Source organism: Gossypium hirsutum, chromosome A12, assembly GCF_007990345.1.
Source record: "Gossypium hirsutum isolate 1008001.06 chromosome A12, Gossypium_hirsutum_v2.1, whole genome shotgun sequence".
Classification (NCBI taxonomy): Eukaryota; Viridiplantae; Streptophyta; class Magnoliopsida; order Malvales; family Malvaceae; genus Gossypium; species Gossypium hirsutum.
In genome coordinates, this window is record NC_053435.1 from 49,875,746 (window position 1) to 49,890,075 (window position 14,330).

At 39.7% G+C, this 14,330-nt stretch overlaps 1 non-coding gene across 1 annotated transcript; it reads left to right on the top strand.

Annotated features, from left to right (window-relative positions):
• The first annotated feature begins 537 nt into the window (after positions 1 to 537).
• On the top strand, positions 538 to 644 carry LOC121211904 (small nucleolar RNA R71). The gene has a single exon (XR_005907121.1). It is a non-coding gene; the product is annotated as a small nucleolar RNA R71 (small nucleolar RNA).
• Positions 645 to 14,330: the final 13,686 nt, after the last annotated feature.

Below are 14,330 nucleotides of genomic sequence, written 5' to 3' on the forward strand. Positions count from 1 at the left end.
CTCCTCAAGGTTCGACTTCTTTTCCTACTGGTAAGGTGGTTGTCGAAAACTTGGGGGATGTTGTGGCCTTTGATTTCCTTGGCCACCCCACAAGAATTTGGGATGGTTCCTCCAAATATGCATTATAAGTGTTACTGTATGGGCTATTTTGAGGTCTAGAATTATTATTACCCATTTATTGAACTTGTACCTCCTCATTGCTAGGGTTGAAGGATTGATATTCTGTGTGTACTCCTCCATTTGAATCGCACCTCATCACTGGATGTACCTAAGTAGAACCATACAAGCCGTCAATCTTTTTATTTAATAGTTCTACCTGGTTAGATAGCATAGTAACCGCGTCGAGGTTGAAAACACCGGCAACTTTTGTTGGCTTTGTTCTCATGACTTGCCACTGATAGTTATTCAATGACATCTCTTCAATAAATTCATAAGCCTCTTGTTTAAAGTTCAAAGTTCCATTGGCGGCTACGTCGATGAGTTCTCTTGTTGAGGGGTTTACACCATTAAAAAGTTTGAACCTACAGCCATAGAGATAACCCATGGTGAGGGCACCTTCTTAATAGGTCCTTGTATCTCTCCCATTCATCATAGAAGGTTTCTAGAACCATCTGCACAAAAGAAGAGATATCATTCCTTAATTTAGCCGTTTTAGCTGGCGGAAAATATTTTAGTAAAAATTTTTCGGTCATTTGTTCCCAAGTTGTGATTGACCCTCGTGGTAATGAGTTCAACCATTTTTTAGCTTTATTCCTCAATGAGAATGGAAACAACCAAAGGTGTATGGCATTGTCAGAAACACTATTAATATTAAAAGTGTCATAGAACATCATAAAATTCGCCAAATGAGTGTTTGGATCCTCGTCCTGCAAACTATCAAACTGAACAAACTGTTGTATCATTTGAATTGTGTTAGGTTCTAGTTCAAAATAATTTGTAGCAATAGTAGGTTTAAATATACTCGATTCAACTCCTGTTAAACTAGGTTTAGCATAATCATACATAGTACGAGGAACAGGATCCTGATTTACTGGGTTCGCAACAGCCACAGGAGCTATCGGATTATTATGATTATCAGCCATCTCCTCGGTTGTGGTTTGAATATTGTCCTTTTGCCCTTCCCCTATGTATCGTAGGCTTTGCCTTATCTCTCTTCAGTTTCTGCGAGCTGTGCTTTCGATCTCACTATCAAAAAGTAGAGGTCCTGACGGGTTTCTTCTAGTCATAAAATATAAAAACCTGCCAAAAGTAAATAAAAGAAAATTTAGTGATATAAAAAAATTAAAATAAAAATTAAATTGCAAATAAAATAAATGGCTAAAGTAATAAAAATTAAGCGTTCCTAATATCTTAGGCCCCGGTAACAGCGCCAAAAACTTGATGGTTGCAAAACTAACTAATAATTCGACTTAAGGGAAGCGCACCTATCGAGTAGTAGTATAGTTATGGCGAAAGCGGAATATCGGATCTACAAGGACTAAAAGTACTAGTAGTTACTCTCTTTTTATTATCTAGCCTAAGAATTTAAGGGTGTTTTTAAACTAAACTAATTTTCTAATTTATCTAAGATCACGACAGAGGCGAAAGTTGGAAAATACTTTTGGAAAACCAATTGAGAAGATAATACCCAAGAAAGAATTCACCTAGACTCACTTATTACCTTTGACTTAGACAATTTATTCACTTGGCTTATTCCATAGAAATCCCTAATTTATGTTAATATCTCCCTCGAGACTAAGAACAACTGACTCTAGGTTGATTAATTGAAATCTCTTTCTAATTAAAACCCCTTATTGTTGCATTAACTAGATCTATAGATTTCCTTATTAGATTTGACTCTAATCTGGCAGATTTATGTCATCCTATCTCTAGGATTGAATTCAACTCCGCTTAATTATGAATGATTTACTCTTAAACAGGGACTTTTGCTTCACTGAATAAGCACATCAAAAACCTGGATTAATATCCTGAAATATTAAAGTAAGAATTAGAATTCATAATTAAGAATAAGAACAAGTATTTATCATAAAAATCAAAGCATAATAAGATTCGTCATAGGGTTCATCTCCCTTAGGTATTTAGGGAGTTTAGTTTATAATAATAATGGAAAACATCTCAAAGTTTGGAAGACAACAAAACATAAAAAAAAACCCAAGAACTTCTAGGATGGAAATCTTCAGTCTTGATGTAGATCCTGGCTCCGCGGTGATTCCGATGGCTAATCGCGAGTATTTTCTACCTCCAACTCTGTGTGTCCCCCTTAATCCTCCTCTAGGGTGTTTATATAGGCTTTAAAATGCTTCAGACCCCTCAAAAGTTCCCTTTTTCAAATAGAACTAGGCTTGCGCTCGGTAGAGACACGACCCTGTGCCATGCCCGTGTGAAGGTGCTCAGGCCATGTGCAATACTGAGTTGGTTCTTAGTCGACACAGCCATGACACACGGGCATGTGGCCTACCCGTGTGTCATACACGAGCGTGTGGATCACCCGTGTGGAAGTGCCTAGGCTGTGTGAAACACTCATATAAGCCCAATTTGTAACACCCCGAACCCGAAACCGACACCGGAGTCGAACACGAGGTGTTAACTGACTTTAACCCCTTACAAAATTTATTTTCCAGACACTGCCCAATCAGTGTACTAGTCGTTTTAAAAATCATATCTTGAGTTTCGTAACTCGAAAATCAGTTTCGTAATTTTTCCCAGAAACTAGACTCATGTGCCCATCTATGTATATTTTTCTAGAATTTTTGGTTGGGCCAATTAGTACAGTTTATTAGTCAAAGTCTCCCAAGTTGCAGGGGTCGACTACACTGACCTTTGCCCATTACGACTTGGATATCTCCCTGAACGGGGCTTCAATACTGATGCCGTTTGTTTCTATGAAAACTAGACTCAGAGAGGAATCTGTACATATATGGTACAACCCCTAATTATCTCTGGTTAATTTGTAATGAATTTCCAAAGTCGGAGCAGGGAATCCAGAAACCGTTCTGGCCCTGTCCCACAATAATCTGATTATCTCTTAATATACTGCCCATATGATCTTTTACTTCCTCATGAAAGCAGACTCATCGAGCTTCGATTACATAATTTATTCATCAATTAATTCCACTCCTACTATTTTTAGTGATTTTTCAATCTCATGACACTGCTGCTGCCAGCATCTGTTACGAAAGTAACTAGGTCCATCTCATGCCTACCCTTATCCAACTCAATCGAACATTCGTGCCATTTTCGCATGGCTTAAAGTTTACATGCCAAAATTCAAACACAACGTAATAGCTTATACATGCCAAAATGTTCTTCTAAGCCAACTAAGAAGAAAATACCAAAACTTGCTATCCGGTGTGATGACTTCGATAACAGCCTGACCCCGCAAAAATAGATGAGTCCAAGCAACCTATAATGGGTGACAAGGAAACACCGAGTGAGTTTATAACTCAGTAAGTCAAAAGCAATGCACTACCATCCATCAATAACATTATCACAAGAGGAAACAAAATGGAACGAGACAATTTACTCCATCCATACCGAACCATACCATAGTTCCTCCAACCTATCGATTCAATTTCATACCAATTTATGCATTCACAATCCACATACTCATCAATAGGATATTCGAGGCATTTTCATAAATCATTTTATTTTCGTTACAAACATACAACTAAACGGCCTTTCACCCATTCTACGATAAATTTTATGTACGTGACTTCAAGTATATTTGTCACATAGGTTCAACTTACCGAGCTCAACACCAAGTATAAGCATAGCACCTATTAGCCATGTACTCAAGACACTTACCCGATCCGCTGTCCGCGATCGACTCAATAGTGTCGCACACATAGTGTCCATAATGATTCACGAATGTATATTGAGCCCGCACACTCAGTGCTATATAATCAACTCGCACACTTAGTGCTACGTAATCAAATCGCACACTTAGTGCTACATAGTCAAACTCGCACACTTAGTGCCGCATGGTCAATTCGCACACTTAGTGCATCATATTCATTTCGCACACTTAGTGCAACATAGTCATATCGCACACTTAGTGCTATACAATTTAATCCCGCGCACTTAGCGCCAATCTCATGGTCATAAATGGTTATCCCGCACGTTTAGTGCCGAGATCAACAACTCAGTACATCTTACCTCTTTTCTTTTCATTCAACAATTTCATCATCATATACGTACATGCATATATATGTATATTTATTCATTCCATTCAGCATCAATACATAAACATTATGACCATTTGAAATAACACCAACTACATGCTTAATGACTTACCTCGTGTTGGGTAAGACGGTTCCAACTCGGCTACTCGATAACCTTTTCTTTGCCTTTGCTCGATTCACCTCCTTTAACTCCTTGAGCTAAATCAATAATTTAACTAGTTTAACCACCTTGCTAAATATTTACAATCCAATTTCACATGTATATGTATGTTAGTATATTCGGCTAATAACCTCATGCAACTACCAAAGCCGAATCAACTAAATATACTTATGAATATATATATATCATCATCGAAATCACCTAAGCTTAGACATCAATTTTTAATTCCAAGCAAGTTGCCGAATGCAACCTTACTAAATTTTCATGGATTCAAGTCATGGATTCAATATACCATTACCATGGAATCAACAACCAAAAATTCATAGACAATTTAGGAAAATCACATTACAAATCTCAAATTCAAACAAAGACCATGGCCGAAATGCACATATGACCACATAGCAAAAATATTGAACCTTTGGTTGCCTAATTAGCTTAACATCCATCAAATTTTAAATCAAGAAACTCACCTCATCTATAATCAACCCTCAATACCCTAAAGCATCAAAAACGACATCAAAGAAATACAACCATCCATGGCCGAATGTCATAGCCGAATTGTTTTAACCATGAGTAACATAACAAGCATAGATCGTGTTTATGGATATACCATGGCCGATTCAAGCTAATCACCTCCAAAATCATCAACCATTTTCAATGCATATAACATACATAAACATGAATAAGTTTCATATAATCTCTTAACACATTAATTTCTTTCATCAACAACCTTTTGTTTCTTTATCCATCAAAACTTAAAGGTAAGAAAAAATCAAGTTCTTCTCACACATACCATAACCGAAAGCTCCATCCAACACTCTAAATTCGAAATTTTAGTATGGCTAGGTAAGAAAAACGTGATGATTAACCCAAACAACTATTATTTCAAAAGAAAAATTAACAAAATTTACTAACCTCCTCTTCATTCAAAAGGCCGAATGCCTTTGCTTCACTTTCTTCTTTTTTTCTTTCTTTAGGTACGGCTATTGTGGTAAGGAAAAGGATGAACACTCCTTCTTCCTCCTTATTTTATTCATCCTTTTTTTTCTTTTTAATTCACTTCTTTTATTTTCTAATCTACTTACCAATATTAAATAATAAACAACATAAACTTGGAGGAATGGAACCATGCTTGGCCGGCCACCTATCAAGAATTGGGCACCTTGACATGCAAACCCAAACTTTCTCACCTTGTTATTATTTAATCCTTTCAATTTATCTATCATCTTTTCTAAATTTCTCAACTAAGTCCTTTCATGAAAATCCACATTCCTAAGGCTAATTTTAGACCTTTATTACTTCCACACATACACTACCTGTGACAGCCCAAAATTAACCCTAGTCGGGAAGTGGTTTCGGGACCGCTAAACCGAGTCACTGAAAGGTTTGAATGTGATGTTTATTGTCTAGAATATGTAATCATGAATGTGTGAAAATTTCAAGCTTCGATTTAGTCGATTGCATGTGAATTTAGTCAATAGGACTTATATGAGAAAATTTTAAAATGTGATAGGTCATTGCATGAGGACCTATTAGTGCATGTGGAAGAAAAAGGGGACTTGCATGTCAAATTCCCCCTCCCTAATATGTAGTGGCCGGCCATGCTATGGGTGGAAACATGTCACCAACATGTTGTGTTAGTGATGTATGGTAAGGAAAATAAAATAATAAGCATGATAATTAAATAATGAAAGGAAGGGTGATGGAAAAAAAATAACATGGTCTCACCCCCTTGTTGCCGTGAATTGAAGAAAGAAAAAAAAAGTGTTCATTCTTGAACATCCTTGGCCGAATAGAGGAAAGAAAGGAAGGGGAAAAAGCTTGAGAAAATCGGCTATGGTGGTTTGCTAGACTAAGGTATGTTTGATATTATTCTTTGAGATTCATGTATATTTTAAGTTGTAAGTGAAAATCTACCTAGCCATGGTTCAAATTTTGTTAATTGATGGAGATGATATTCGGCCATGAATGTTACATTCTTGGTTGGTATTTTGATGTCTTTGGTGATGAGGTATGAAGATGGTTGATTTTGAGTGTTTAATAAAAAGGATGCATGAATTATTGTTAAATAATGGTCGAATGTAGCATGATTAAAGATGTGAATAAATTGAAGTTAAGGAGGTTGTCAATGAAAAATATGAGTTGGATGAGGCTTAAAGAATAAAAATCTAGGTGACTAGAGGTCAAGGACATTCGGTCATAGGCTTGTATGCTAGCAAAATCGGCCAAGTGATTATGTGGTGGAAATTAAGTGTTAAATGGAATGAAAATGATATTATATGGGGGTATGTATATTCGGCCATATGAGTAAATATATAGATGATGTTAAATTTGATTATGTATAATGGGCATTAAGATGTGGAACTTAAGAAATTAGAAGTAAATGAACTTGATAGTATTTAAGAGATAGAGGTGATAGATTAATGTTGCACATTCGGCTATGGTTAGGCATGTTGATGATCTTATCTTGATTTAGATAATTAGGCATAAAAGGGTGGCAAAGGGGATGAAATTGTCGAATGATTAGTTGGGTAACAAAAGAAGCATTCGGCCATCCCTTGAGAGCTTGTGTGATGTTGGGTTTAAAATTAGCAAAGGTAACTTACCTAATGCATGTGCATGGGTGATTAGATTTTGATGATATGGTAGTTGCATGAGGTTATTAGCCGAATATACTAACATACATATACATGTGAAATTGGATTGTAAATATTTGGCAAGGTGGTTAAACTAGTTAAATTATTGATTAAGCTCAAGGAGTTAAAGGAGGTGAATCGAGCAAAGGCAAAGAAAAGGTCATCGAGTAGCCGAGTTGGAACCGTCTTACCCAACACGAGGTAAGTCATTAAGCATGTAGTTGGTATTATTTCAAATGGTCATAATGTTTATGTTTTGATGCTGAATGGAATGAATAAATATACATATATATTTGCATGTACGTATGTGATGATGAAATTGTTGAATGAAAAGAAAAGAGGTAAGATGTACTGAGTTGTTGATCTCGGCACTAAACGTGCGGGTATAACCATTTATGACCATGAGATTGGCGCTAAGTGCGCGGGATTGAATTGTACAGCACTAAGTGTGCGATTTGACTATGTTGCACTAAGTGTGCGAAATGAATATGATGCACTAAGTGTGCGAATTGACCATGCGGCACTAAGTGTGCGAGTTTGACTATGTAGCACTAAGTGTGCGATTTGATTACGTAGCACTAAGTGTGCGAGTTGATTATATAGCACTGAGTGTGCGGACTCAATATACATTCGTGAATCATTATGGACACTATGTGTGCGACACTATTGAGTCGATCGCGGACAGCGGATCGGGTAAGTGTCTTGAGTACATGGCTAATAGGTGCTATGCTTATACTTGGTGTTGAGCCCGGTAAGTTTGAACCTATGTGACAAATATACTTGAAGTCACGTACATAAAATTTATCGTAGGATGGGTGAAAGGCCGTTTAGTCGTTTGATTGTAACGAAAATAAATTGATTTATGAAATTGCCTCAATGTCCTATTGATGAGTATATGGAATGTGAATGCATGAATTGATATGAAACTGAATCGATAGGTTGGAGGAACTATGGTATGGTTCGGTATGGATGGAGTAAATTGTCTCGTTCCATTTTGTTTCCTCTTGTGATAATGTTATTGATGGATGGTAGTGCATTGCTTATGACTTACTGAGTTATAAACTCACTCGGTGTTTCCTTGTCACCCATTATAGGTTGCTTGGACTCATCTATTTTTGCGGGGTCAGGCCGTCATCGAAGTCATCACACCGGATAGCAAGTTTTGGTACCTTCTTCTTAGTTGGCTTAGAAGAACATTTTGGCATGTATAAGCTATTACGTTGTGTTTGAACTTTGGCATGTAAACTTTAAGCCATGCGAAAATGGCACGAAGGTTCGATTGAGTTGGATCAAGGGTAGGCATGAAATGGACCTAGTTACTTTCGTAACAGATGCTGGCAGCAGCAGTGTCATGAGATTGAAAAATCACTAAAAATAGTAGGAGTGGAATTAATTGATGAATAAATTATGTAATCGAAGCTCGATGAGTCTGTTTTCATGAGGAAGTAACGAAAAGATCATATGGGCAGTATATTAAGAGATAATCATATTTTTGTGGGACAGGGCCAGAACGGTTTCTGAATTCCCTGCTCTGACTTTGGAAATTCAATATAAATTAACCAGAGATAATTAGGGGTCGTACCATATATGTACAGATTCCTCTCCGAGTCTAGTTTTCATAGAAACAAACGGCATCAGTATTGAAGCCCCGTGCAGGGAGATATCCAGGTCGTAATGGGCAAAGGTCAGTGTAGTCGACCCCTGCAACATGGGAGACTTTGACTAATAAACTGTACTAATTGGCCCGACCAAAAATTCTAGAAAAAAATACATAGATGGGCACATGAGTCTAGTTTCTGGAAAAATCACGAAACTGATTTTCGAGTTACGAAACTCAAGATATGATTTTAAAACGACTAGTACACAGATTGGGTAGTGTCTGGAAAATAAATTTTATAAGGGGTTAAAGTCAGTTAACACCTCGTGTTCGACTCCGGTGTCGGTTTCGGGTTCGGGGTGTTACATTTGATTGGTATCAGAGCTATGGTTTAGTCGGTTCTAGGACTACCATAGCGCGTATGAGTCTAGCTATACATGCCGAATGTTAATGTTTAAATGTGTGATGACTTCCGACGGTTGAAATGTTTTTGTTTTGATTAGTAAATGGACCCCGGTGAATATAGAACCCTAGCGGATGACGTTGAGAGTGTAGCGGCTGCTCCTGCACAAGGGACGCCGCCTGTTGAACCTCAGTCATCTGCGAATAATCAAGGTGAGGGGCTAAACAAGCCTTCTTTACCATGATGAATGAGTGGGTCGTGCAATATGCCCGAACCAACCCGGCTGTCCAACAATTCCCAAATTTGAATAATCCACCCCAAGAGCCTGTAATGCCATCAGTCGCTGATCCTGTGAGGCTGAGTAAGCCACCTGTAGACTTGATTAGGAAGCGTGGGGCCGAGGAGTTAAGGCCATAGTAACTGATGATGCCGAAAGGGCCGAGTTCTGGCTTGATAACACCATTCGGGTGTTCGATGAATTGTCATGCACACCTGACGAATGTCTAAAATGTGCTGTATCTTTGTTGCGAGACTCAGCCTACTATTGGTGGAGGACCTTGATTTCCATAGTCCCGAACGAGCAAGTAACTTGGGACTTCTTTCAAACGGAATTCCGAAAGAAATTTATTAGCCAACGATTCATTGATCAGAAGCGTAAGGAGTTCTTGGAACTCAAGCAATGCCGTATGACTGTATCTGAATACGAACATGAATTCGTAAGACTCAGTAGGTATGCCCGGGAGTGTGTAGCTGATGAGGTTGCTATGTGCAAAAGATTCGAGGAAGGATTGAATGAAGATTTAAAGCTACTAATGGGTATTTTGGAAATAAAGAATTCGTAACACTAGTCGAACGAGCCTGCAAGGTAGAAGAACTTGGAAAGGAGAAGAGGAAGGCTGAATTTGAAGCTAGAGATTATCGTAAAAGATCGACGGGTAAAGCTCCGTTCTCAGCTGTAAAGAAGTTCAGGGAGGACATTAATAAGTCGAGGGCGACTGCGGGAATTTCCATCAGGGCAAGACCATCGATGGGCTCCCGAGCTACTTCGGTAGCTAGTGTGGGCAATAATCGTCACGAGAAACCTGAATGTCCCCAATGTGGAAGACGACACCTAGGTGAATGTTGGGGCAAGTCTACTAGCAGGGCCTGTTACGGATGCGGTTCGAAGGACCACTTCATTAGAGATTGCACGGAGCTGGATGAGAAGAATAAGATTCAAGGTGCAAGACCTAGTGGAGTGACATCTAGAGGTAGACCACCGAGAATTTTAGGAGGCAGGGGTGGTAGTCAGAGGGGGGCCTCTGATACGGCCGATCGAGCCGAGAACCGTACTCCTGCTAGAGCGTATGCCATTCGCGCACGTGAGGAGGCATCCTCCCCCGACGTCATCACTGGTACCTTCACTCTCTTTGATACTAATGTGATTGCATTGATTGACCCTGGTTCTACTCATTCATATGTATACAAACCTTAGCAACCAGTAAGACTCTACCTGTTGAGTCCACTGAGCTCGTAATTCGAGTATCAAACCCGTTGGGTCAATGCGTACTTGTTGATAAAGTGTGTAAGAGATGCCCTCTAATAATCCGAGAATCCTGTTTTCCGGCCGATTTGATGCTTTTGCCGTTCGACGAGTTTGATGTTATTCTTGGTTTGGATTGGTTAACCGCGCATGATGCGGTTGTGAATTGCAAAAGCAAGACTATCGATTTGAGGTGCGCAAATAACGAAATAATCCGAGTTGAGTCTGCGGACTTAAGGGGGTTGCCAGCTGTAATATCAGCAATGTTGGCCCAGAAATATGTAAGGAAAGGGTGCGAAGCGTACCTCGCGTATGTACTTGATGACAAGGAGTTAGAAAAGAAACCCGAATCGGTGCCGGTGGTTTGTGAATACCCGGATGTTTTTCCTGAAGAGTTACCGGGTTTGCCACCTGTTCGGGAGGTAGAGTTTGGTATTGAGCTTGTACCTGGAACTACGCCAATTTCGATCGCTCCGTATCGTATGGCACTAACCGAGTTAAAAGAGTTGAAAGCTCAGTTGCAAGAATTGACGGATAGAGGTTTCGCTCGACCGAGTTTCTCACCTTGGGGTGCACCAGTATTGTTCGTGAAAAAGAAGGACGGAACCATGAGGTTGTGCATTGACTATCATCAACTGAATAAAGTGACGATAAAGAATAAGTATCCGTTACCGCGTATTGATGATCTGTTCGATCAATTAAAGGGAGCATCGGTGTTTTCAAAGATAGATTTGAGATCGGGTTATTATCAGTTGCGATTCGAGATTCGGACGTACCCAAAACTGCTTTCAGAACGAGGTACGGTCACTACGAGTTCTTAGTGATGCCGTTCGGGCTCACTAATGCCCCTGCGGTGTTTATGGATTTGATGAATCGGATCTTCAGGCCGTATTTGGATCGGTTCGTAGTTGTGTTTATTGATGACATCTTGGTCTATTCAAGAGATGAGACCGAACATGCTGAGCATCTGAGGCAAGTGTTGCAAATTTTGCGGGATAAGCAGTTATATGCTAAGTTCAGTAAGTGTGAGTTCTGGTTAAGAGAGGTTAGCTTCTTGGGTCATGTGGTATCCGCATCGGGTATTCGAGTTGACCCGAGCAAAATTTCAGCCATACTTAACTGGAAGCCTCCGAGAAATGTTACCGAAGTCCGGAGCTTTCTAGGGCTCGCCGGTTATTACCGACGATTTGTCAAAGGTTTCTCGATGATAGCCACACCAATGACGAAGCTACTTCAAAAGGATGTTAAGTTCGAATGGACGGAGAAATGTCAGAAAAGCTTCGATCAACTGAAAACTCATTTGACTGAAGCTCCAATTTTGGTGCAACCCGAATCGGGTAAAGAGTTTGTCATTTATAGTGACGCATCCCTACTTGGGTTGGGTTGCGTATTGATGCAAGAAGGTCGAGTTGTGGCCTATGCGTCGAGACAATTGAAGCCACACGAGAGAAATTATCCACCCATGATCTCGAACTAGCCGCCATTGTGTTTGCATTGAAAATATGGCGACATTATTTGTTTGGTGAGAAGTGCCATGTGTTTTCGGATCACAAAAGTCTCAAATATTTGATGACTCAACGAGACTTGAATCTGCAACAAAGACGTTGGCTTGAGTTGTTGAAAGATTACGAGCTTGTCATTGATTACCACCCGGGAAAGGCTAATGTGGTTGCGGACGCCTTAAGCCGGAAATCACTGTTTGCTTTGCGAGCGATGAATGTACACTTGTCTGTTCTACCGACAATGTGTTAGTAGCTGAATTAAAAGCCAAACCATTATTGACTCATCAAATTCGTGAAGCTCAGAAAGTCGATGAGGAATTGGTTGCAAAACGAGCTGAGTGTGTTCCGAACAAGGAATCGGAGTTTCAGATTGATGATGATGGTTGTTTGAGGTTTAGAAGTCGTTTGTGTGTTCCAAGGAATTCGGAACTCATTCCGATGATTCTGAACGAAGCCCATTGTAGCCGAATGTCAATTCACCCGGGGAGCACGAAAATGTACAACGACTTGAAACGTCGGTTTTGGTGGCATGGTATGAAACGAGACATCTCCGACTTTGTTTCGAGATGTTTAATATGTCAACAAGTGAAAGCGGAACATCAAGTGCCTTCAGGGTTACTTCAGCCGATCATGATACCCGAGTGGAAATGGGACCGAGTCACAATGGACTTTGTGTCCGGACTGCCATTGTCCGCAAGTAAGAAGGATGCGATTTGGGTTGTTGTTGATAGGCTGACTAAGTCGGCTCACTTTATCCCCGTGCGTACGGATTTTTCATTGGATAAACTAGCCTAATTGTATGTTTCTCAGATTGTGAGATTACAGGAGTACCTATTTCTATCGTGTCGGATAGAGATCCGAGATTCACCTCGCGATTTTGGAAGAAATTGCAAGAAGCTTTGGGTACCAAGCTGCATTTTAGCACCGCTTTTCACCCCCAAACGATGGTCAATCCGAGCGGATAATTCAGATACTTGAGGATATGTTAGATGTTGCATCCTCGAGTTCAGTAGTTCATGGGAACGGTATTTACCTTTGATTGAATTCGCTTACAACAATAGTTTTCAATCAAGTATTAAGATGGCACCGTATGAGGCTTTGTACGGTCGTAAATGCCGTACGCCATTGTTTTGGACCGAGCTTGGTGAAAGTAAAATTTTCGGAGTTGATTTGATTAAAGATGCCGAACAAAAAGTAAAGGTAATCCGCGAAAGTCTGAAGGTAGCCACGATCGTCAAAAATCGTATGCGGATTTAAAACGAAAGGACATTGAATATCAGTGGGAGATAAAGTGTTTCTTAAAGTGTCACCTTGGAAGAAGGTACTCAGATTTGGCCGTAAAGGCAAGTTGAGCCCGAGATTCATTGGGCCGTACGAAATTTCCGAACGAGTGGGGCCGGTTGCATATAGATTGATTTTGCCCCCTGAACTTGAAAGGATGCACGATGTTTCCATGTTTCAATGCTTCGACGTTATAGATCCGATCCGTCACATGTGATTAATCCCTCAGAAGTTGAAATTCAATCTGACTTGAGCTATGAAGAAGAACCGATTCGTATCCTAGCTCGTGAAGTGAAAGAGTTGCGAAATAAAAGGGTTCGTTGGTTAAGGTGTTGTGGCTCAAACACGGGATCGAGGAAGCAACCTGGGAACCCGAGAGCTCGATGAAAGAACGATATCCAAACCTATTTACCGGTAAGATTTTCGAGGACGAAAATTTCTTAAGTGAGGGAGAGTTGTGACAGCCCAAAATTAACCCTAGTCGGGAAGTGGTTTCGGGACCGCTAAACCGAGTCACCGAAAGGTTTGAATGTGATGTTTATTGTCTAGAATATGTAATCATGAATGTGTGAAAATTTCAAGCTTCGATTTAGTCGATTGCATGTGAATTTAGTCAATAGGACTTATATGAGAAAATTTTAAAATGTGATAGGTCATGCATGAGGACCTATTAGTGCATGTGGAAGAAAAAGGGGACTTGCATGTCAAATTCCCCCTCCCTAATATGTAGTGGCCGGCCATGCTATGGGTGGAAACATGTCACCAACATGTTGTGTTAGTGATGTATGGTAAGGAAAATAAAATAATAAGCATGATAATTAAATAATGAAAGGAAGGGTGATGGAAAAAAAATAACATGGTCTCACCCCCTTGTTGCCGTGAATTGAAGAAAGAAAAAAAAAGTGTTCATTCTTGAACATCCTTGGCCGAATAGAGGAAAGAAAGGAAGGGGAAAAGCTTGAGAAAATCGGCTATGGTGGTTGCTAGACTAAGGTATGTTTGATATTATTCTTTGAGATTCATGTATATTTTAAGTTGTAAGTGAAAA